The sequence below is a fragment of the Sebastes fasciatus genome, chromosome 17 (assembly GCF_043250625.1).
Source record: "Sebastes fasciatus isolate fSebFas1 chromosome 17, fSebFas1.pri, whole genome shotgun sequence".
Lineage (NCBI taxonomy): Eukaryota > Metazoa > Chordata > Actinopteri > Perciformes > Sebastidae > Sebastes > Sebastes fasciatus.
In genome coordinates this window covers 13,434,970-13,459,481 of record NC_133811.1, presented here as the reverse complement: position 1 = coordinate 13,459,481, position 24,512 = coordinate 13,434,970, and the positions used below count along the sequence as shown (strand labels likewise).

The 24,512-nt window shown below is 44.3% G+C and overlaps 1 protein-coding gene across 1 annotated transcript in view; it reads left to right on the top strand.

The window, feature by feature from the left end:
- The first annotated feature begins 4,818 nt into the window (after window positions 1-4,818).
- Window positions 4,819-24,512, top strand: part of col8a2 (collagen, type VIII, alpha 2) — a 56,506-nt gene continuing 36,812 nt past the window's right edge. Inside the window, exon 1 of the mRNA XM_074613233.1 lies at window positions 4,819-5,603. The gene's annotated coding sequence lies outside the window, so the exon portion shown is untranslated. The remainder of the gene's footprint in view (window positions 5,604-24,512) is intronic.

The following is a 24,512-nucleotide window of genomic DNA, read 5'->3' as shown; positions in this document are numbered from 1 at the left end:
ACCACGGCGTTGGAGTTGTCCATTTTCGTCTTACCATTTTAACCCTTTCACAGTGTGTTTTCAGTTCTTGAGAGTTTATTACAACCTTTTTGGTCACCTAGAAATGTCCTTGGCGATTGGTTGTACTTAGCTCCACCCTCTCGTATCACCTCCGGTTGCAAAAACCAAGATGGTGACGGCCAAAATGACGAATTTGAGGCTTCAAAACGGCAGTCCACAAACCAATGGGTGACGTCACAGTAACTACGTCCACTTCTTACATACAGTCTATGGGCACAGCAGTGCTTTGAGCTAAATGCGAACATTCTTGCAAGCTAATATTTGCTAATGAGCACTTAACACAAAGTACAGCTGATTCTGATGGGAATGCCATTCGTTTTGCATGTATTTGGTCACAAACTAAACAATCAGACAAATGGGAATTTTGACCCAATGAAAAGTTGCCAAGATTGAGACAGCCAAAAACCAAGATGGCAACGACTAAATGCCGAACTCGAGGCTTCAAAACGTCAGTCCACAAACCAATGGGTGACGTCACGATGACTACGCCCACTTCTTATATACAGTCTATGATTGCAACACTTCTTTTGGGCTCCTGCGCGTCTCCTACAACCTTGACTTGTGAACCAGTACGTAGATGTGTATTCACGTGTACACACACACACACACACACACACACACACTATAATGAAAGTTCTTGTGTTTGAGATATAGCAGCACTGTTGCACTCTGGAAACAATTACCAGGCAATAATCTTCACATTCTTTCATCCCACCACCAGCTCAGCTGATTAGGATATCCACTGGTACGCAAGGCTGACCTCAAACACGCTCACACTGTACAGTACAGTAGGTGCTCTCGCTCCCTCTTTGGTTACTGACCAACCCTCTTTTCTTTCTCACACACACACACACCTGACATCTGATTCCCGACTGATGATTAATGACCCTAAAGTCTTTCAGCAGGGACCACCCAGGGTCAAAATAACCTGCCACAAATACAGAAGCAGTAAAATACCATTCAGTCGCCACTCTCCTATTTACAGAGTCTCCCGTGTGTGTGTACGTGGGTGCACGCACGTAGGCGTGTGTATGTGCCAGAGCAAGAAAAAGTGGACTAGTTACTGTGGAAACACTTAAAAAATGCGCACCCCCCCTCCTCCTGTCTTCAATCATTTGTGCATGTGTGTCAAGAAAGTGGAGGGAATTACTGTGCTAACACCTTTTCAAAATACACAACCACCCTCCTGTTATTCTTTCCTGCAACTCTTCATTTTCTTTCTTTCTCTTTTCCCCAAATCGTCTCTTGCCCCGGTCCAACAGACGGAAGAATTACCCCGGCTGTCCTCTAATCTCTCCGGAGAGCTTTTTCCCAGGGTGGAAACACTGCCATCCTTTTTTCTCTCCGCTGTCCCCCCTTCTCCCTTTTATCAGTGTCAAATGATTACCCGAGGGGAAACTGAGCCCGGCAACAATATGCGTCAGGTTAGCCAGGGGGAGTCCGGCCAAAAACATCTCCTCCTTTACCTGCTTCATCCATCCATCCATCCAGCCATCCGTCTAACTCCCCTCCCCTCCCCTCTCATGCCCTTCCATCACCCCACCCACAGTCTCCGCCTCCGTGCCAGCCGAGGGCGGTGGCAGAGCCCCAAGCCCATCTCAAAGGAATTTCCCTGTCGAAATTTATATCAATTTCTGAGGCCTCAAGTTTTATCCACAGCGTGTGAAAAGTCTGAAACTCCCCTCTCCTTCTAGCACTTTCCATTCCTTCCTCTTCTCTCTTTCTTTCTTTCCCTGTCCTCTCCACAACCTTCCCCTTTTCTTCACTTTTTCTCCTCAGCTATTTATCTCTCTAAATTCCTTATTCTTTTACCTTTTCCCCTCTCCTTTACCTTCTTCCCTCACCACCTTTTTTCCGCTCTCCTTTAACGGCCCTGTGTGGGCACAGCCTGGTGAATGCCAGGCATTCCTTTGTAAGGTTAGAACAGACAAAGGTGGACCACATCACCTGAGAGAAAAACGGCCCTTTTGAATCGTCGCCCGAGGGAAAGAGAGGCTGATAGCGAAGAAAAGAGGGAGAATAAAAGCAGAGGGATGGAAGAGAGGAACACCTGTCCTCTGCTGTCCTCGCGTGAACCTTCAACTCTGACCTCTGTTACTTGATATCGAGGCCTTGTTTGAATAAAAGGGGCTTAGCTGAAGGAAAAGGCATTAGATGAAGGTGCAAACCTTCAATCCAGTATTGAAAAGTGGCTTTTGAAAGGCTTTTTGTGCCTCAGAGTAATGAGATTAAACACTGTCAAAACCATATTAGCTTATGCTTTCAACTCAATTACCACCATACAATACTTTACTCAGAGAGTGGCTGCAGAATCGAGTAAACAAGGTCATATCGTAACCCAAAAGTTAATTCCAATCAAGCTCACAAACACAAACAACTCCACCCTTCGACACACTCCGACCATTCACATGACCCACTCAACAAAACATACATGCTCAATGAACTCACCCCACCCTAAACACACCACCTTTGAGTAGAACAGACCCCCATACGTTAACACATAGTGGGTTTATGTTTGGTGACGCTGGGTGTGGTGTAGGGTGGAGTGTATCGGTGACGCCAGCCTGCCCTTCACGGCTTATTTTTGGACTTTTCGACGAACATCAAGGGCAAAGCGGGTCTGTGTGATGCAATGCAACGGTTTTCCAGTCACTTAGCGGCCGGTGTTTGTTTTTACTCTTACTAATGGAACGGAGCGAAGGGGAAAAGTGGAGTGAAAAAAAAAGAGAAACTTATGACGACCAGGTGTTTTTTCCCTCTTCTTGGGAATGTTTCACCTTGTAAAAGCAAGTCGAGTGGGAGGGGACTTGTGTTCCACGCTGAAGTGAATGGTTTGGGGATTTTTTCAAGGGGTGTGTGCTGCTGACCAAAAAGTGTACGAGTAAGAATGAACATTGTGTGAGAGTATATCAGAGGGCGAGCTGAGATTTCTGCAGAGCCGGAGGCAGAATTCTTCAGTTGAACTGTAGCATAGCCATGACTGGAGGAGGCGGGGGCTTCCTCGTGTTTGTGTGTGAGCCTCCACCGACCAATTTTTTGCCTCATTGAGCGACAGAAAGCTCTTGCTTTTGTGGTAGGGTGTGATCAACAACACGCACGCACGCATGCTCACGCAGAAACACACACCTGGTGTGTGTAGGAATGAATGGCAGGCCCTGACTACCACACAGGGCTCCTATTGATGACATCATTGCTGGGCATCTGGTCACTCCACCCTTTCCATGTTTCAGAGAGCCATTCAGTCAGCTTCAACTGCACCATTGCTCTTTCACAGACGTGACGCCTATTGCTTATTTTCTAGTGATTATTCAATTTAGCCGGCTCCAGTCATGACGGCACAATCAACAATTGGCCAGTTTATGCCCTTCCATCAGTACAGTACAGACGTCTCTGGATGGATAGAATTTAAATCAATTCCTCCTATGCATGTTTAATCGCTTTACTATCTTGATATTGATAGAATTTCCCAAAAAGAAAGCAAAAAAACACATAAAATCCCATCTGTGTCGTAAATTCTACCATCATGACACTCTTCAAACAACGGGTCCCATTTAATATAACAGACATTATCCAAATATGCCCTTGTTGAGACGTCGCCTATAGTTCTCATGCAAGACTTTAGTTCAAATGGTTGGAAGATTACACAGTCTGGGGACGTTTATTACACTTCATGAGCAAAACATGAATGAGAGAAGCACAGCAGGACTGCCAGCTTTTTGGTAAAGAGATGGAATTTAAACAGCGATTGAAGCAGTGAATGAGTGGCTGCTGCTGAAATGACGGGCCTTTTGATAAATCAATCCCAACTGGCACGACGTGATGATGAATATGACCACGAAAAAACTTGGACAAATGTTGGAAACAGACTTTTTTCTTGATTCTATCTCTCCTCTCGCTGTATTGTTTCAAGATCGGCTTGGAAATCACAGCGTCTATCTGATCTCTAACTCAGCCAATGGCTTAGTCCCAGTAGGTCTTTCAGGAAAAGGCTAGGCCAGCTTTCCTCTGGCTCGTCCAATCACAACCACGGAGCGGCTTCAAGGTCCACTACCATAGCACAGGGCCAGCTAACACAGTGCCAATTAAACACTGAATGCTAAGCCTGTACTGGAAGTCACCTGGTGAACGATAAGGAACCGCTGCTTAGCTAACATCCAAACCATGATTACCCATGTTGATGAGAGTTTCTCCCTGCAAATGCTTGGCACGTTTTAAATGTAAAGTCTATTCGATACTCGTAATACATCTTGTAGCGATGAATAGCTGCGCTGTAGCAGCGAAATGTGAACCGACGTCATTTACCACTGTGCTTTGGTGATTAACCCCGAGAGAGTGCTATCATGTAACGATTACACGCAAACGGCAGCGGATTTTAGGCGAAACAACACAATGCCCCTTTATGTATTACACTTATCCAGTGTTATGTCTTGCATAGAGATTATTAATTGGCCGTTGGAGCTCCGAGGCGAGTAGAGAGAGACGTTTCTGTGGGAGACTTTAGGATTAAAATCTCTGTTGGTGTTTAATGCCAATATCTACATGTTGAGATTGATGTGTGTGTTTGAATAGCAGAAAGGGCAGGGTGATTTCTTGGAAGGTGAGTTAGGGAGGGAGGGAGAACATGAACAAGAGACGCCTCCGAATTCCCCTCTTCTCGTCTCCTTTCCCTCCTCTTCGTCCTACCCCACCCCTCTCTGCGCGGCTGCCACCCCACCCCATCCTGCTCACTCCCCTCCTTCCTCAGCACAGCCAGCCATAGACACTTGCTTTTTTGTATGAAGGGGTTTAACCCAATGAACAATCCTGTCTGTCTTTTCCCAAAATAAGCCAGTGGGAGAGGGATCGCCGAGTAAGCCAGGGAGATTGGAGCAGCGAGGTGCACAGCCCCTGGTTATAAGTCCTGGGAGTGCTGCTGCTTGGACTCACAGCCTCTCTAGCTCAATATACACTGCCTGCCTGGCGGCCTGACTCAGTTGACTGACTGACTGAGTCTCACTCCACCGTTGCTCCCTCTCTCTCCCTCTCCTGTCCTGCTCCCTCGCTCCTTCCCTCCTACTTTCCACCCTGGAGAGCGAGAGCGCACAGATTGGGAAGGTGCTCCTCAGACCTGCGTCTGGACAGCTTGAAGACGGCACAGAGAGGATTTTCACTCTTGCTCTTTTCATCTCAATTTCACCATCTTTGCCAAAAAGCACATGGATGGACTTTTTTGTTTTTTGCCAGAGGCAGAAAAATAAAAGTTAAACAGACAATTTGCTCCACCTGCAGTTGAATTTTTTTAACTTTTTTTGGTTGTTTTTTTCCACCTACACGTGTGAGCAGCACTGGACCAATTCAGGGTGCAAGCTCTTTGCCCAGGAGGACACCATTCCTCTTTTTTGGCTGCATGTTCATTAATTATCTGATGCCATCGCATCACATGGGAGACACGCGTGGCTGAAGCAAGGAGGGAGGTAGAAGAGAGACCCACCTGAAGCTCACACCTACCACTGCCCTTACCCAGTGCTCCCCCCCCTGCACCTCAACGCTCTGAGGAGAGAAAGGTAAGCCCTATACCTAACCTCAGAGACATTTCTCTGGGGCTCGGTTAGCATCCTTGTCTTGCCTTTTCACTTTTATCACATGTGGCTGCAGTGGCTGAGGCCAAAAGAAACAGAGCAGGAAAAAAAAATAACAATAAAAAACAGACGGTGCAATATCTTAGTCATGGGACTCGCATAATTCTCCTCAGTCTTAAACTAGTGCACAGAGATTAAAAAGAACTGGTGCAGTTTGTTCAACTACTTCCAGACATAAAACTGAATGGAAACTGATTACAATATTGAAGTTGTAGCTGCGCACCCTCTCATCTGACTTTCTCTGTCATCATAGTAGAGATTTTCTGAGTGTTTTAGCCCTGATGAGTGATGGTATTGATTATTGATTCAGGTGTAGGTCTTGTTGATGCATCCATGCCCGCATACATCTGGGATCTTTGCTGATGATGTTGGAGTGGGCGTGGTGTGTATTCGGTGTGTGTGTATAGGGGTGGGGCAGTGGGATATGTACAGTGGATTTGGCTCAATAACAGATATTCTGATTATCGTCTCAAGAGGAGTGTCCTCCATGTGGATGGATCTTGTGTTTGTGTATGTAAATGCTACCCATATCCCACGTTCTGTTGGCATGGACAGCAGCTTTGTTTTTGATAGATTTGTTCATCTGAGAGTTTATCAAACTTAATTTTATGAGTGGAATGTATTAAGGTGAAGGAATACTGCAAAAAGGACACATGGTCCTATCATTTTTCCTCTCCTCGTCCCCCTGTTGCTTCACTCTGTCCATCCTCTGTGACGCCTCTGGCAAGCGACGCCGCATTCCTTTGTAACGACATCCCTCCATCGCAAACAGAAAGAGGACAGATAGCCGTGACTCTGAATCCCCAGGTATCCTACATGACGAACTATAGCGAGGGGTAGAAAGAGATGAGCAAAAAGAGTAAAAAGACCAAGAGGAACACATGAGTGAACATGTGCTGAAATAAAGAGGAGATTCCAAAATGCATGCTCTGCTGAGGAGATACATTTTTGGATCACATGTGTTTCAGCGCACCAACAGCAGGCTTTCTTAGCAAAGGAAGGAGGGAGACACAGAGAGAGAGAGGTGTAGAGCGAGGGGGGGGGGGGGAGTCTGGAAAAGACAGTGTGCTGGAGTTCTGAAATCCAAAAACATTTGGCAGCATCCGTCTATTTCACTGGCTTTACGGCAAGAAAAGTCAACTGTACCTGTGTGTGTGTGTGTGTGTGCTGGTGCACGTGCAGCCACACATGCATGCTCCGAGGTGACCGAATCTGTGTGAGTATCAAAGTGTGTTACACAATCCTTCAAGGGGAGTGGGTGAATGGATAAAGCGTGAACTCAACAGGAACAGGAGTTCTCAGGTCTGCAGAGCTGCTGGTGCGCAGCAGCAGCGGTGTCTGCTTTACTGCCCAAAGTAGCATTTGCTCATAAAGGTCCAGCCCCAGTCACACAGCAGTTTGTGAAATAGTCACGAAAATTGTATTCGTGTACACTAGTTAAGCATTTTTTTGTGATGGTCAGCACAAAATCAATTTGTATGTAATCCACGTAATTGTGAACCGGGAAGTATAAAGAGCGGCAAACACCATGTAGGCAGACGGACGGTTGGTTGGGCTGGATAGGTGGGTCAAAAAACACAGGACATTCGCCCAGGAGACGTTGTTCGTGTCCCGTGTGAAACAACAAGTCAAAGTTGATTTATTTGCCACGTAACTTCCGTACTTCAATTACGGCACTTCTGTTGTTATTTTAATCCAAACCCCGATCTTTTCCTAAACCTAACTAAGTAGTTGTATTTTGAAAAGACTGGAGCGGAAATTGAGAAGTGGGTCACGTGTTCTTGAAAGTCATGCTGAGCGTCACGGAAAAAAAGGGAAATTCGTGTCTATGTACACGAATCAAACAGATTAAATTTCGTGACTGTTCAAAACTGCCGTGAGACTTTGTTGAAAGTTCATATAGACTTACTGTTTTCCAGTCAGCTTCCCTCTTCGTTTCTATTAAATTACCTATAGGTCAGGAGATTTAGGCCCCTCTCTGCATCACAAGCCTTTTTCTTTTCCATGTATTTCCATGCCTGGCACATGCATTGGCACATAACAGTGTGCTGTAACCATGGAAACCCTGTTGCAACTGACTGGGACTCTCTGTTCTCCAGTGGGCGGCAACTGGTCACTTGATTTTGTCACTGAAGTGTGTTTGTGTGTGCGGTTACATTATTTAACCACAAACTAACAGCCCATTCTGGCTTTTTGATACAAAGTGGCGAAGCGCGACCGACCATACACAAACAACAGTCACGCTGAATGCACGGCGGCACCCACCGCATACTTTATGCCCTGTGCAATACAAACACCTACATGGATTTAACACTCCTCTCACACACACACACACATTTCAAACAGATGAACACGCTCACGCCGTCTGCTGCCAAACCGCCTGCTCATATAGAGCTGAGTCTCTCGCACCCCGCTGCAGTTACTTTATAGGCCAGAACGTGTTGAAGTTGGGACTTTTAAGACCCTTTTTTAAAAAAAAATCTTCTTAGGATAATACTTTTTCTGATGTCAAGGGGAAAGAAGGTTTTCTCTGTGGATCTGTAAGCTTTTTGGTGAGATTTCATCCTCATTAGAGCAGCACGACAGAGGGAAATCTGATTCTCAGATCAGTCTTTGCTTGAAAATCTCTCACCCTTGCTTCATCAAAGAGACACAGGTAGAGTGGATTCATACGGGGGTTTAAGAGAGTTTTTCTAAGAGCCGACAGCAAAAGAAAGAGAAGAAGTGAACGGATTTTAATTGAAGTTATAGGAGCTGTTTCTCACCTCTCTTTGGCTTGTAAAATAGTGTACACTTTGTTGCCACAAGGGGGCAGAATACCAGGCAGTTCACTGTCACACCACAGACACAAACACACGGCATCTTGTACTGAAGAGACAACCTGTTGCTGCAATTCTGACTGCTTTATTGAATAATGTCGAGTCTCATTACATCTAACAAATCTAATCCTACAATAAATGATCTCACAACACCGATAATGCTCAAAGGATTTCCTCTTTTGCTCTTCGATCATCATGATTTAGAGATTCAGTATCTACAAACTTAGCCAAGCGTCTGTTTCTTTAATAGAGCCAAATCACTTTCAAAATGTTCTCAAAACATTCATCTGTCACTTTAATGTGTGTGAAACTTCCCTGAATTGTACTCACTAATAGTCTTTTAGTGCATGTTTGTATATGCTTTTGCATGTGTGTGTGTGTGTGTGTGTGTGTGTGTGTGTGTGTGTGTGTGTGTGTGTGTTAGAGTGCACATGTGCTTCTATTACTCTCAGGCTTCAACCCGTGCAAGCAGGAAATGAAGGAGAATGCCACTCATTCTCAAGGAAAAGTAAACGCCCACTTATTCCTTTACTTCCCTGGAACGCAAACACCTTGAGAGCGCACACACACACACACATTTCCCCTTTTGTTTCATAGCATAAAGAGGAAAGAGTGTGAAAACAGGGCACTCCTTTAATGGCTTCACCAACAAAGAGTGTGTTTTCTTTTCAGCCAGAAGCCCATAGTCTGTAATTACACACACATACTGTACGCGGCCACACTCTTCGGCACGTATTATATGGCACGCTAACTGATGCGGCTGATATACTGAAAGGAAGAATTGCAGTGAAAGGCAGTGGAAACAGAATACAACACAGGCCCTGGTCTTAATCAGAGCCCGGACCATAACGTTCAAGATTAATAGGCTGGATTTGTTTTTCAGCTAAAAAGGGGGAGAAGAAAAAAGAGACAAGAGACAGTAAAAACGCAGAAACATATTGCTGCGTGCAGACGCATGAAGATTTGCATCTTCTCTACTTCCTTTCTTGCCTCGTGTGTTTATACTCTCTGAGCTTGTTTGCACATCACCAGTAGGTGATCTTGGCCTGGACGCGCGGCTGATATATGTGGAAGTCAGTCAGCTATATGGCGGATAATGAATCTGCGCAAACATACGGCCCTCCAGAGTGGATGGCGCAGCACGTTATTAATCAAGCCCTTGTATTGAAGGACATTGTTTTGGCTCTGGGCTCTGTATGAGCCCTGCAGCACACAGTAGGAGAACAAAAAAACAGTAGAAAACGTTCTAATTCTCTTTTTTCAAATTTTTTGGCAACTTCACATATTTATTTTTCTCTCTAATTCATTTGTCTGTCTCCCTTTATCTGTGTTAATCTGCCTCCCTCTTGCTCTTTCGTTCTCTCATAACTGTGTCTGGACCAGAGGGAGTTTTTCCACTGTGCTGGCAGCAACCGGGGGACAGAGAAAGAGAGGCAGTGGGGAGGCTTGGCAGATGCCCCTTGTTATTTTTCCTCCGCCTCCCATTGACTCTGTCAACGGTGGCTCAGTCTTAGCAGGGCCTCCAAAGCTCAGAGGGGCTTGACAACATGCCCCGTTCAGCTATCAGGGGGAACTTATCGCAGGCACGCTTAGGAGACAGATGCACTTTCATCATTGCGTTGCCACTTTTAACATTCCCCTTTCTTCTTGACTTTGTTGTCCCAACTTCTTCCCTTCTTTCCATCCTCTCCATCAGTTACAAATCCTCTTGAATCAACTACCCAACTCTTTACTGGGCTCAAACTAAAAACCCCTTTGTGGTTAAAGCAACCTTGTTCTCCAACGTCAGACATTGCTTTCAGTCAGTGAGGCCTGAACAACCGAACCAAGCCACGGACAAAACATGTATTGAGCAATGCTTTCTGGAGTCAAATCTATATTTTTCCAATGGTGTGCCGGAGCCTTTTTTTTTTTTTGGGACGGCGGCTTGTGTTTTCAAAGAGAATCCAACAGGAACAAACAGGAATGAAAGCTTTAGTGCTCATCCAGCAACAGCGCTGTTCCTACTTAATGGGATGTGACATGTCGAGTTTTCCCTGCTTCAGTGCTGGATACATGGAAGCAAGAGTTTCCCCATGTCGCATGTGGATGTGTATGACCTCCCCACTCACTATTCTTAGTTTAGTGGGGAAAAAGTTTAATCCATAACCCAGAGCGTAGCCAATTAAAGGTTGTTTGATATTTACTTGGTTCAGGTAGCTGTACAAATGAGCGTGAGTGTACAGTACATGTGTAGGTTTATTTGCCTTGTGTGTTTTTTCTCTGCTCCCCCTCATTCATTGCCCCTCAGTTCACCGTCTGGCTCGAATTTTGTTTGGGGCTTCCAAAAGCAGGACGTTTGGGCCAACTCTTAACAGGGGTCAACTCCTCAGTATAAAACTCACATTATCCCCTTTTCATCTCGTGACAGATGTACTTCCCAAGCCAACTGTTTATTTTTATTATTTCGCTTCAGATGCCGGATAGATATATCTCTCTCTGATGGGTCAATATTGAGTAAGGGATTGGAAACAACTCTTCTGAGACCATTTGAAAAGCTCCAGACTTTGTTATTGTTCAGTCTGAGCTTGATTTAGACGTGTGCGTAGGTGTTCGTAAAAAGAGAAAAGAGGCTGGGGTTATTGTGCCGTTTTTGGTTCCCTCGAAGCAGGATAATAAAAAGCATTTTGTTTCACAGGGCCTGATTTTCTGGAATAGGAAATGGATGCTTACTAAGTGACACATGTATTATGTTTTTCCAACCCAGTCTTCAGTAGCAGACAGCAACCTAATATCTACCATCTATCAACAAGTTTTGTTCCACCAATTACCCCATTAAAGGAACAGTGTGTAACATTTATATTCTATTAGCAAAAATATAATATAATATTCATAACTATGTTTTCATTAGTGTTTAATCACCTGAAACTAAGAATCATGTTTTCGTTAGCTTAGTATAAGCCCTTCATATCTACATAGGGAGCGGGTCCTCTTCACATATTCCGCCATATTGCTCCTCCATGTTTCTACAGTAGCCCAGATCGGACAAACCAAACACTGGCTCTAGCGAGAGCCTTTTGCATTTTTACATTACCTGATGGCCACCGTAGCTCTCCGACACGCTTGTGAAACCATTGTAACGTGAGCCACAGAGTGCAAAACCGTGGTACAGCCAGCCACCGTCTGACTTTCGTTGCTTCTAATGTATTGTTATTGTGTTATGGATGGCCTCTGAGCGAGGCAAACAGCGTTACCACGGTTATGCACCCGGTGGCTCACGTTACCGCAGTCTTTGAATGGAGGAGTGAGTGGAGGGGTACTTAGTTGGTTGCAATCTGCCACCACACCACTAGGTGCCGCCAAATCCTACAAACTGTACCTTTAACCTTGCAACTGTTAGAGGAACAGTTCGACGTTTTGAGAAATAGATACATCCAGTAAACACAGAGCAGCATTAGCATTCATTCTAGCTTTGTGTTTCTGTCCACCTGGTAAATGTAAGTCCAATATTCACTCTCCTTTTAGCTCTGTTTTGGTCTCCACCAACTACTGAGGGAATTATGACGTTCTTTAGCTGCTAAATGGTGGCGGTGCAGTCACAAGAACTTAACATATTCTTTATAAGTTATCAGTGGGAAGTCGTGAAACAACTAAAAAATGTTAAAGACAGTTGTTTTCACGTCACAAGAGATTTTTGACATTTTAGCAGATGATAATGTAAATTCAGCTGAGCATAATATGAAATGAAAGCACATAAAACTGTCAATGTTTCTGATGTCCTTTCAAATAACTCTGCAATCTCTCAGTAGCAGGTTACTATAGGTGCCCATCGCATGGCCACAAGCATATACGTATATGTAAGTGCTCTTTCTTCCAGTCTTAAACAAACTGGCACAGGTTGCCCCTTTCTGCCCAGATAAACACCCCACATTTAGCTTGGCTCACAGTGTTCCTTAAAGAGATGGATTTAAGACGACTTATCCCCTAGAGTAGACCACCCCGGGCTTCTGAGTTGTTACTTTTTGAATTGTTTTTATGTCACACTTTTTTATGTCTCTCAAGACAACAAATAAAAAAACCTCATCAGACAAAACACAAAAATTGTGCTTGAGCCGTGACGGTATCCCATGATTGTTTTGATGCAGGGTGCCAGTTCTCTATGTTTAAATGGCCTTGGCTTACAGACTTAATCCTTTCTGAACAGACTTTGAGCCCATTGAGCAACATGAGTTTCATAATGAAACACTCAGAGGCATTAGGCAGCGTACAACACAACCAGCCCTTCAAAGCTTTTCATTTCCGTAATCAGCAGCAAAGCAGTGGAACGATAAAAATGAAAAAGCGACTTTGTGCTCATTCCAGCTCGTTCGAGGCGAACGCTGTGTGAGCGTTGCTTTACCGAGTGCGTTCTACATTGTGTGTGTGTGTGTGTGTGTGTGTGTGTGTGTATGTGGTCTTAACTACAGTTCTCTTGTTTCTGTTTATCCCTACAATATATGTAATACTTCCTGGAGTTAGACAGGAGAGGCAGTGCAGTTTGGCAGCGTTCCTAAGTGCTTAAAGAAGCTGTTGAAGAAGAATTATTTCGTGCTCGCAAGACAGGAAGGGTCGTTGCTTTGCCTAACAATTTAGGAGGGATACAGGCGGAGTAGAGTTTCATGGAGAACACTTGAGATGCTGTACAGTGAAGACTAAGATAAACAAACACAAGACTAATTGGATGACAGCCTCACTGTCAGCCTCTCCATCACGCATTTGTAACATAAGTAAGCATGCAAGCGAGTACGGAAAGATTTTCTTCACATAAGCTGGCATTTCAGTACGTGGGCCCTGACACAAGACATATATAATATGTACAGTGATGACATAAAGTATATTTCTGCAGATCAAATACAATAGTCACCCTTTTCCATGTATGAGAACAAGATCAGAGGGATTAGGAAGCTGCCGTTGGCAGTAGGAAAACAGCTGTAGTTGCATGAAGCAACACAGAAATAACTCTCTTATTAAAAGGGCAAAGATTTACATGAACTGAGTTGAAATCGGGATGTTCCACAGATGATAGATCGCAGATTGAGCTGACGGAGATAAAACATCTTCTACCTGACGGTAACCATGCAAGTCTGCGATTGTTTGGACAGCGAAAGCTACAGAAGTACAACCACTTCTGGGGGGATGTTCTTTGGCCAACTAACAAAATACTTAATTAGGGAGGGCTTTGAATCAATTACCACTCACTTTCATGTGGTTTGCAGATGGCTACGCGCTCTCTCTCCCCAACTTTTCCTGCTCTTTCCTCTGTGAGACGCCAGCAAAAAAGGCCTGCTGCGTTGCCTCATTGCTAATTTGAACCAGAGAAGTGGTCATTTCCTAACAGTGGGCCCCGGCCCACTCCGCAAGCCGAGCCGACAACCAGCCCAGTGGAGCCTGAGCTGGACGGATCCCAAAGCAGGGCAGAAACCGCACAAACCCAAGTCTTCCTGACATGTGGTGAAAGTGTGATAGGGATATGGGAAACATCGGGAAAGTTTAGGAAAGAGAGATGGCGATGGATCTGTTTGGAAGGGAAAGAAACATCGAAGTGGGACATGATGAAAATGGGAGAAAGGGGAAGGGGCGGTATTTGCGGGAAAGAGGCAAGGAGAGGTGAAAGTACAGGAAAAGATTTGAAGGTAGAAGAAGCATAAAAAGAGAAAATAAGCTTGGTCTGAGGAGCACTCAGTTTGTAGCAACCATGTGGCGTCTTTGATCTGGCCGAGGATTTGAACCAGTGTCAACAGAAACATGCAGAGGCCGTCTGTTTGCTCCCAGACACAGATCATTCCTCCATGAATTACTCTGCTTCAGTTTGCCGCAGCCTCTTTACTACTCCAATGTTTGTTTACCCTGTCGGGAACACCCGGCCCATTCCTCAAGTTGAGCAACAAGCTCAGTAATACCCCAGAACTCCTGCAATCAGCTAAACTTTCTATGCCGTTAATCTCTAGGGGGAAGCAGAAATCTGGGTCGTTTTGAAGATTTAAAAGATACATTTGAGTCAAACAGTGCTGCCTTTATATTCTGCAGTTTGTTCAGTAACAGAGTCATTTCTCATTTAGTCCTATAATCCATTCATTCTACTCCAGTCGCTGTCTTCCATCATGGGGACGACGAGGCATGTTCTGTATCCCTCGTAGCCTGGAAGGAAGAGGGAGGGATAACAAGGAGGCGGAGGAAGAAGACGAGGATGCAGACATGTCTGCCAGACCGTTACAGTGAGAGGATGTGTCTTGAATGCGGCGTCCCTGCCATATGACAGCCTGCTGATTCAAACCTCATGTTGGGAGCAGAGAGACAGTAAAAAGACAGTGGAGTTAGAGGCTTGTTCATGGTTAGATTGCAAAACATGTCCATCTACAAAAGGGCTTTAGTGGCATCACGAAATCTTGTTTTTCTTAAAGCTGCACTTAACGATATTCAGTGCGGTCGCACAAAAAGCCGTGAATGACACGATAATGCGCAAGACCAAAGCGTGTAATAAGAACGCTCTTCTTGCTTTAGGCGTGTCTTGACACACCATGTAGTCTGTACTGGGTCCAACAAACACAAGACTTTGAACCAGGAGACCAGTGTTCAAGACCGGTGTTTTGTTTTGCAAGTTACGTTAGTGACGTTTGTGATGTGTTTTGTAGTGACACTTGTCATGTGTTTTCTGTACTGATGTTGCGTTGTTGTACGTATTGTACTTAGTTTACGTACTTATTTCTAAGGCCAACAATGACTTTTTCCTAAACCTAACTAAGTGTTTTTGTTGCCCCCTGCTGGTACTGCTCCTTCATACAGGCGCATAATATTCACTCCTCGGCAAGGCAAAATGTGACAGGTGCGACTACTACACACTTTGGCGTGATATCGGGGTGCAATATTTCATAGGCCTGTCAATCGATTAAATTATTTAATTGTGATTAATCTTAAAAGTATACTCTTATCAGAATGGGACTGGACAAAATGCTTGCTTGCAGGTATGTTTATATTTATTATTGGAATATATATATATATAATATCAATTAACAACACAAAACAATGACAAATATCGTCCAGAAACCCTCACAGGTACTGTATTTAGCATAAAAATATGCTCAAATCATAACATGGCAACCTCAAGCCCAACAGGCAACAACAGCTGTCAGTGTGCTGACTTGACTATGACTTGCCCCAAACTGCATGTGATTATCATAAAGGCGGGCATGTCTGTAAAGGGGAGACTCGTGGGTACCCATAGAACCCATTTTCATTCACATATCTTGAGGTCAGAGGTCAAGGGGAACCCTTTGAAAATGCCCATGCCAGTTTTTCCTCGCCAATATTTAGCATAAGTTTGGAGTGTTATTTAACCTCCTTCGCAACAAGCTAGTATGACATGGTTGGTACCAATATATTCCTTATGGTTTTGATGACAGTATCATCACTGTAGCTCTAAAACAGAGCCCGCTACAACCTAAAAATCACAAGTCGCTTTAATGCGTTATCATCGTGTTAACTTTGACAGCCCTAATATTTCAACATGAACTGTCTGCTACAAGTCTCCAAAACCGATGGAAGTGCAATCCTAAATCACAGGAGAACCTCTTTAACAATGTTGTATATTTTAAAATACTAAAATGTAATGCTATATATAAACATAGAAAGTTGGACTCTCCAAAGTTACATCCTCATACAGTTTGATTTGCATTGGAAAAGACTACAAAAAAACATACCCAGAAATTACTCTTTTATGAATGATCTCTTATGGTGGGCACTATAAAAAATGGCTAGCAGGAAGACAGGCACAAATTAAATGTCTAAGTTTGAGCTTCATCTTTATTTGCAGTACAAAAACATCTGTGTTGTGTGGTAATGGTTAAAATATCAGAAACACAAGGAAAACCATAGATCTGTGTGCTTAATCCCTCTCTGGGAGTGGATCAGCCAGGACATCTCGTCTTGAGGGATGTTTGGGAAGGCCAGCTCAGACAAGCCAGGCACAACGCAGCGGGGAAACGCACAAGCAGCCGTCCACCCTCATGTGGAGACAATGACAAATCCAGACCCCATCAACACTTATGGGGAATGTGCGGAGACCCCCTCCAAGTCAGCACAGTACACACTAACAGCGCCCTAATGAATTGAGGGCCTTTCCCTCGTGGGCTGTATACGGGTGTGATCCGAAAACCAGGTTCGCTAACATTTCTGTCTGTCTCGTGTCTCTTTCTGTTCCATTGCATAATTCTGTTGATCACAAGTGTCTTTCTGTTTCCTCTGGAGTTTTGCTTGTCGAACGGGATCTCCCAGCGGGCAGAAAGTGATGATAGTCAGATAGCATTAATGCAGAAAAGACGGATAACGCTCCTGTTGCACAACACTGTACTACTGTGTTCCAGTTGTTCCACACAGTAAGGGAGATATTCATCATTCAAATGGCAATAGTTATGTTGAAAACCCAGACATCAGAAACCAATAATGGAAATCTGAAGCCCATATACCTGCAGAGATTTTGGAAGTGGTTCATAGTGAAGAGAAAAGAGTGTACAATGACAGAAATGCATTACATATTTCTTTGCGTCACATTGGATAAGCCAATTCAGCGTATCCTCATATGATATCTGAGGAAAAGTTATTCCTCCTTTTTTTTGCGTTTTCCGTGACATGCTTGTAAATTTCCGCTCCTGTCTTTTCAAAATAAACTTCCACATCTTCACAGGAAACAAATTGGTTAGGTTGAGCTAACAAAACTACTTGTTAGGTTTAGAAAAAGTGTGTGGTTGGGGTTAAAATAACTCAATGTACAGAAGACACGTGACAAATCAATGTTGATGTCTGGTTTCACACGGGGTACAAACACCGGTCTCCTGGGCCAAAGTCTGTTTTTTTGACCCACCCATCCACTCTGACCTTCTCCCTATGCAGCACTTGTCGTGCTTTATACTTCCTGGTTCACAATTGCGTGGATTGGATATGCATTTTGTAGAATATATATGACAGTTCATTACTTTTCATAGGTATAGCTTAGGCATGCTAATTTAAATTTCTTTTTCTGACAGATAACCGAACCTCGTTAACAGATTATTAACCATTAACCGACAACATTAATGCGTTGTGTGCAGAGGTGCTGTTGTTGTAGTGCCTAACAAGCTGCCCAGCTGCAACAATAAGCCGACGCACAAACAGCTTAAATCCATAATTTATCACCAGCTGCAGTGTATGTGCAAAACAGACAACCGAGTCCCCAGTTCAACCTTCCGGGAGAGTTAGCAGCCACGATGCTGCGTGCATTGTCGTGGACACATGCAGCCACTTTCCCAATAAAAGTCTCCACCACATCAATTAGTTTAACTGCAAGTTTGTCAGCTGTGTTTCTGCCTGGCGTACTCTGTCAGCCCGGTAAGTAAGGGTCTGACAGCCCGTGTGTGTGTGTAACAATGGTGAGTAAGAAGTTATCAGTAACATTATAGCTGTGAACGTAGCACTGCAGTGTGTGTACAGTTTATTTGTCAGTGAATAAGTGCTACAACTCCTCAAGACCCAAACCAAGTTCCTGGGTTTGGACACAATTTCTTTTCAGGAATCAAACTAGACATGTTATCAGTGTTTTGAGCTTTTCTGTTAGTAGGATCACAGTGACGATGTTGAGAAAGAAACAGCCTGGCATCCATAGGAGTTACATCCATATCGGACAATTCCACATCTCACAATTTACATCTCTTGCCAAGATTCAGTGCCGAAGCAGGAAATAGTGTCATTTATGAAAGCCCCTAGGAAAAGCACTGGGCTTTGAAGCAAATTTTACACAGTAGCCAAACGGTGGTACTACAATTTCCATGTCTGTCACGTGATGCCATTTAGCCCAAAAATACTTTTTCTCATAGACTTACATTGGGAACGAGAAGTCTGTAACTCAGCGGATCTTATTTTTTTTTGGTAAATAAACTTCCCAGTACGAACACTTTAATAGCCCTTATTTAGTTATTTTCCTTCCTCCGTTCATGTGAATCGAGGCCGGACTGAGGGCTGGGAGGCGGGGTTAAAGAAAACCCTACTGCGTCTGCTCTATGGATGCAGAAGATTGCCGAAAAATCTGGGTAATTTTATACTCGGAAGTCAAGATTTTTTTTGCTTCATTTGCCACTGAGCAACCTTCATAGGAATGAACAGCCTCCAACACTGTACCAGTTCTCTTTATACATCCATGCTTTATGTAGCAAGGTTGAGAGCATGTGGTTTTGCTGAATCGTCCAATATCGACATTCTTGTCTGGTTATAGGGTTGGATAGAAAATGGGAATTTTGGCAGGTTTGTTAGGAATACACATAACAACAACACTGGTTGTTAAAGAACTACTGAGCGGGGGGAGCTATGGGGACAAACTCCACAAAGCAGAAGCTGAGCTGTGTGGTTTCTCACTGCTGCGTTCCTCCTCGATCAGTGAAACAAAATCAAACAAATTTGAGAACAACGTCAAGGAATGCACCGCGTGGCGTCTGCATCGATTCATCTGCAAATCTCCTCCATGTGACACTCCTCCCGCTTCGTCCCTACCCATTACACTGCTCTCGATACGATTATTCAGAGAGGAGGGGAAAAAGAAAAGCGTTAATTGTAATGCTGCCAGGGTCCAAAATTGTCCAAATAGTTCTCAGTCCTGCCAGACACAACAGCATATTCACAGCATCGGCCTGTCTGTAGATGCAATTCAGTCCAGCACATTTTGATCCTGTCTTTGGCATTTTGCTGACATTCTGCCTACATGTCTTCTCTCTCTGCGGCAGCGCTGTTGTCCGTCGTCTGCAAAACACATATGAGCCCTGCTCTGTATGCAGAAGCTGAAACTTTGCGTCTCCTCTCTCCTTTAGATAGTCTAAGCTCCAGGGGGGAAGGAGAGTTGTAATGCCTCATCTGTAACCTCAGCTGCACTTCATCCTATGTCCTCCCTGTTCTTCTCTCTCTCTCTCTCTCTACTGTACATTTCTCTACTGGTCCATCATTCACTCCACAGAGGGCGTCTGGAATGTGTCTGTAATCACTTTCGCTGCATTTTTCTGCAACAAGAGGGGAGCTCAGACAGTAAAACAAAGTATCTATGGTGGGTTGGAGCGTATGCGGAGATGCAGAAGGGCAGACAGAGTAATGGATGGTGACGTTTGTTGGCTGGGCAAATCATCTGATCTACAGATATAGAAATTAAGACTGGCCAGGACTGGGCCAGTTTCTCAAAAGTGTCTTAGAACAAAAAACATCTTTGTTCTGTTGACTTATGACTCTTTGGGAAACCCACTTTTAAACCCAGATGGAAGGGTTTTGTCTCCACTGTCAGTCTAGACTCCCATTTATTTTCACATCTGTGCTTGTGCGATAAGCAAATTGCAGCCATTACCTTATGAGTGTGAGAGGGCAATTGTGTTTTTCCCCATGGTGTGGATGAAGAAGAAGGGGAGAGGGGGAGGGGGGCATACAAGCAAAAATGAATGTGAACACTGTGGGAGATGTGGTGAACATCAAGAAGTTGGGGTGGAGGTGGAGGGTGGGTGAAAGAAATTTGGCAATGCTGATGGAAACGGGGTTTGGAGCCGCTGGCGAACACTCGCACATAAACACCTACATACACACAGAGGACAGACACCAGCACCCATCATTCAAACGGCATTTTAAGGGCCATTTAAGTCATTCCAATAAAAACTGCAGCCATTATAATACGTTGTCCAGGGGAGACAGAGGGAAAATATAGTTATGGCACAGGCACGCTCATGCAGGGTAAGGGGTAGTAGAAAGAAAGAAAGTGCAGGAAAAAGTAAGTCAGACAATGTTTGTTTTTAAGTCTGCAATCTTTTTCACGTCATTCTCCCTCCCTGCTTTTGTCTGTGAGAGGGAGGCGAGTCTGGGAAAATGATTTAGTGACAGCAGGAAGGTGCAATGGGTTCATATTCCTGCCAGTCTTATCAGTAATCAGTTCTTCGCTCAGATAAACTTGTGATATTTCCCACCGGTGTAGTTCTGTAGGCTTGGAGCCAAATACTGACCCCGTTGGCAACTTGTTGCCAGGAAACATTTCATGGGATCTATGACCCCTGTGATGCACCTTGCCACCTTTTGCTAGAGCTAATACCGACCTCATGTGTCACCCATTACCTATAAACTACTGTTGACTCACGTACCCCCCCACCCTTCCCTCTGAGACCCCAGACTACCCTCAGATAAAAAACCTCCTCCAAAAACATGACAAACCAGGCCGACAATAAGGAAAGTCGGGGGGAGTTTATCTGTCTGCCTCGCGACCTTATATCTCCATCCAAGGCCAACAACCGCATATGCGGCGTTGCATTCCGACAACTGTTATTTTGGCATTATGTCTATTTGCACTGTTCTCAACTGAGGGGCTGTGAAAAGCCGTCTAAACACAGCTCTCTCATACCACGCGATCCTGGCCAGTGTTAGCATAGCGGAGTGAGTGCAAATATGGAGCACGGCGATGGAGATTTCGGATAGCCGGTGCTTTTTTTCCCCCAAAGATAGCCTCATACCTCTTCACCCAAATTACAAAAGATATTTTCTTACATACCTCTAGTGGTATCTAGCCATGCAGATAGTTTTGGTTTTAAGATATCCATCTCTAACATTTGTGCCTCTTCTCTAATAAAATGCTGTTGAATAGGATTTTATTTGAGGTGTTCACAGCACTAATCCACCACATTAGCTGTCTACAAAGCTAGAATCCACTACACATAAAATGTGTTTTTAGTAATTGGTGAACTTACCCTTTTAACAGCAATGCCCCATTGATGTTGTACTGTATTACAATGGACTCTATGCTCTCTGTGCCCTGTAGCAACAGCTTTGCCCACCACCTACATTTATTATTCTCCTCCATTTTTACTAAGCCTCACACTGATCTGTATGGAAGCCCTGAGGGGCAAGTGAGAAAAATTTACGTAAATTGTTTTCTCTCCTGTGTTTATGACTTAAAGGTCCAGTGTGTAGACTCCTGCAGTATCTAGCAGTGAGGTGAGGACATTACAACCAATTAAAGCCTCTCCCGTGTGCCAAGCGTGTTGGAGAGCCACGGTGGCTGACGCGAAAATGCAAATGTCCCTCGCTAGAGTAATTTGGAGCAGAGCCAGCGCGTAGAGTGTGTCGGAAGTAAGAGAGAGAGAGCGGCGAGTGACGTTATCGACTTCGGCCCTAAGCAGGAAAAGTTAACCGAGTTTGGGTTGTCCGTTCTTCTACTGTTGAAACATGGCGGTGCAACAAGGACTCCGTGGAGAGGGAACCCGCTCCCTATGTAGATATAGACGGCTCATTCTAAGGTAACAAAAACCCAACGATTCTTATTATCAGGTGATTATACACTGAAGTAAACATACTTATTCATCTTATATTCCGTTTCTGGCAATAAATCCCCCCAAATGTTACACACTGTTCCTTGGATCCTTGTGTTCGTTGTTGTAATACTCGTGTCGGCCACAAAAGGTTGAAGTGCACCACTACTCCATGTTCTAAATGGGACTAAAAACATTCATGTTTTCTTCCAGGTGAGTTTTAATTGGTCGCGTCTAGAAGGTAACCCCCAAGTTGCGAAAATGTGCGAAAACTCCTGTGAGACTCACTGCCTTGACGACCTATCCTAACCCTAACTGTTCAAGGTCAATGCCAAATTCACACCAGGCAGTGGCAAAGTATTCTGCGGCCAGGAGGTGTGTTCATGTGTTTCAGGCAGGAAGAAATTCTTTGTAACATAGGTCAGCATGTAAGAGAAGTCCCTGTTATAAATCATAAACACAAGAGAGAAAAAGATCATATTTTGAAAATGGATGGATTTTTTTTCTCACTTGCGTCTCAGAGCTTCCATAGATCTGCAGACAGCATATTATGATCAGAGGCTGAGACCTCAGAGCATTTTTACAGACTGTTCAAAAGCCATTACCTCTGATTTACAGAACACATATAAGCTTGTTCTCCTTCATACCACATACCTACCACAAACCTCCCTCTCAACACGCATCACCTCCACCTCCAAGTTTTTATAAACTCGTGGTTTGAGCATGAGTTGATGTCTCCTGTCCCCATCTCGTTTTGTTTTGCATAGAAAAAAAAAAGCGTGTTGGCGTTTTCACTCCTACCTCTCCAAACCTAAGTAAACACTCTGGCTTCCAAACCATACAGCGGTGCGCTAAAGAGAAACGCGTCAGACGGTGCCCGGGGTTATGCTTTCTCAGCAGCAGATGAGTGATTCGAAAGGAAGGGGAGGTTTTTGTGGGCAATTTACGTACGCAGGACTTTGAGTCATTTTGGGGTCGTTTGTGGGCTGCGGGCAGCCGTGCCTCTGGCTCTGGACGAACCGTCATACCTCTGTTTGATGGTCAGGAATATTCTAGCATAATCTCACACGTCAAGAGGGAGAATGAGAGAAAGTTATTTGCATTTGCATGATGAGAGGAGAAAGGGGACAATAGACAGAAAGACTACACCAGTTCCATTATATACTGCATGCCCTTTGAGCACAGATTCAAAGATTTGGTCGATGATGCTCTTGCCCATCTCCCTCCCCTCTGCGTTGCCCCTCTAGCATGGTGTTGCTCAACTGGAAAACAATGGCAGAAGCCCTCCATCTGGTTGCAGTTTTGTATCCCGTGCCATTTTGAGTGGGAGTGATGCAGAGACCTCCAAGGGGCTTAAAACAACAACAGCTCACAGTCGAGAAGGCTGGTTGCATATTTCCAGCTACTGTCGCAATAAACACACCCGCACACGTGTTCATGCACAGAGAAACCCAAGTGAGAAACTATTAAATGGATATAATTCTGAAATCTGGTGACAGATTGCATTCTTGGGAATGGACAGGTATTGGAAATTATGAACTGTAAGAGAAAGTATGGCATGTATTGTGTGGTGCACTGGTGGAATGTCTCAGGGTGTTTTAATGGCGTTTGTCCCTCCACACCTGTGGAACTAATAGCCAGCCACTGAAGTCAGATGTCCTATGAAAATATTTGGTGGAATGAGAGAGGGGGAGAAGGGGGCGTGGATCAGTTGGAGGGTTCATACCTAAAGGCAGTCGTGTAGTTTGGCTAACGCCTAGGATTTCCATTAAACGGCAGGTTTGAGGAACAAGATAATGGCTCTAGCAGAGTGCGGCCTGAACCCCAATTCCTTCTTCCCTATCCCTGTTTCCCGTAGACGCACCACTCTGTTCCATGTGCTGCAGGAAAAAACAGTGCGTATGCATGCTGTCGCTGTTTGAAGTCGCTATTCATTCTTACAGTATATATGCATTTGTGGAAACTATGCCACTAGTCATTTAGATGTGAGCATATTGTCACTGAGCATTTGCATATTTTAAGTTCAAAGCACTTGATTGTGTCCTCAGGGTGCCTGAAACCTTTTTAAAGCCAATTAAACCACTTCTAAAAATGCACGACTTTCAAGCTAAAATCCCATTTTTCTCGTTTTTGTTTTCACAAGTCGACTGTGTTGTGCTCACACAAAGGTTTTATGAGGTCAATGAGAATAAGAAGCCAGAATGCGGTATGGAAATGGTCCTGGTAGCATTAGAGGATTGGTTGAGGGTTTCCACTGATGCACACACTCCCCCTGTCGCTCCCTCCGTATGTCTTTGAAGCCGGTGATGGCAGTACTTATCACAAATGATGATGTTCCCAAGTCTCTTTTGCATCTGAGGAGTGAGTTTTAGTGGTTACCCCGGGACTGGGTCTTTTACAGTACAGTGCAAAATACACATGCTATGTATTAGTTTCTTATTTTTCTAAGTATCCGCCAGAGGGGTGAGATATTTTTCATGTGCAGTTCTACTTGTTTTGAAGAAGATTCTTTGATCACATGTCTTATTGAAGCCAGTGATGTTGGATAATCTGCCTTTTAAGCCATGCTAGCGATGGTCGGTAGGTCTGTCCATCGCTTTGGTTCAGACTGAAATATCTCAACAACTACTGGATGGATTGCTATGATATCTAGTACAGATATCCATGTTTCCTAGACGATGTATCCTAATGATGTTGGTGATCTGCTG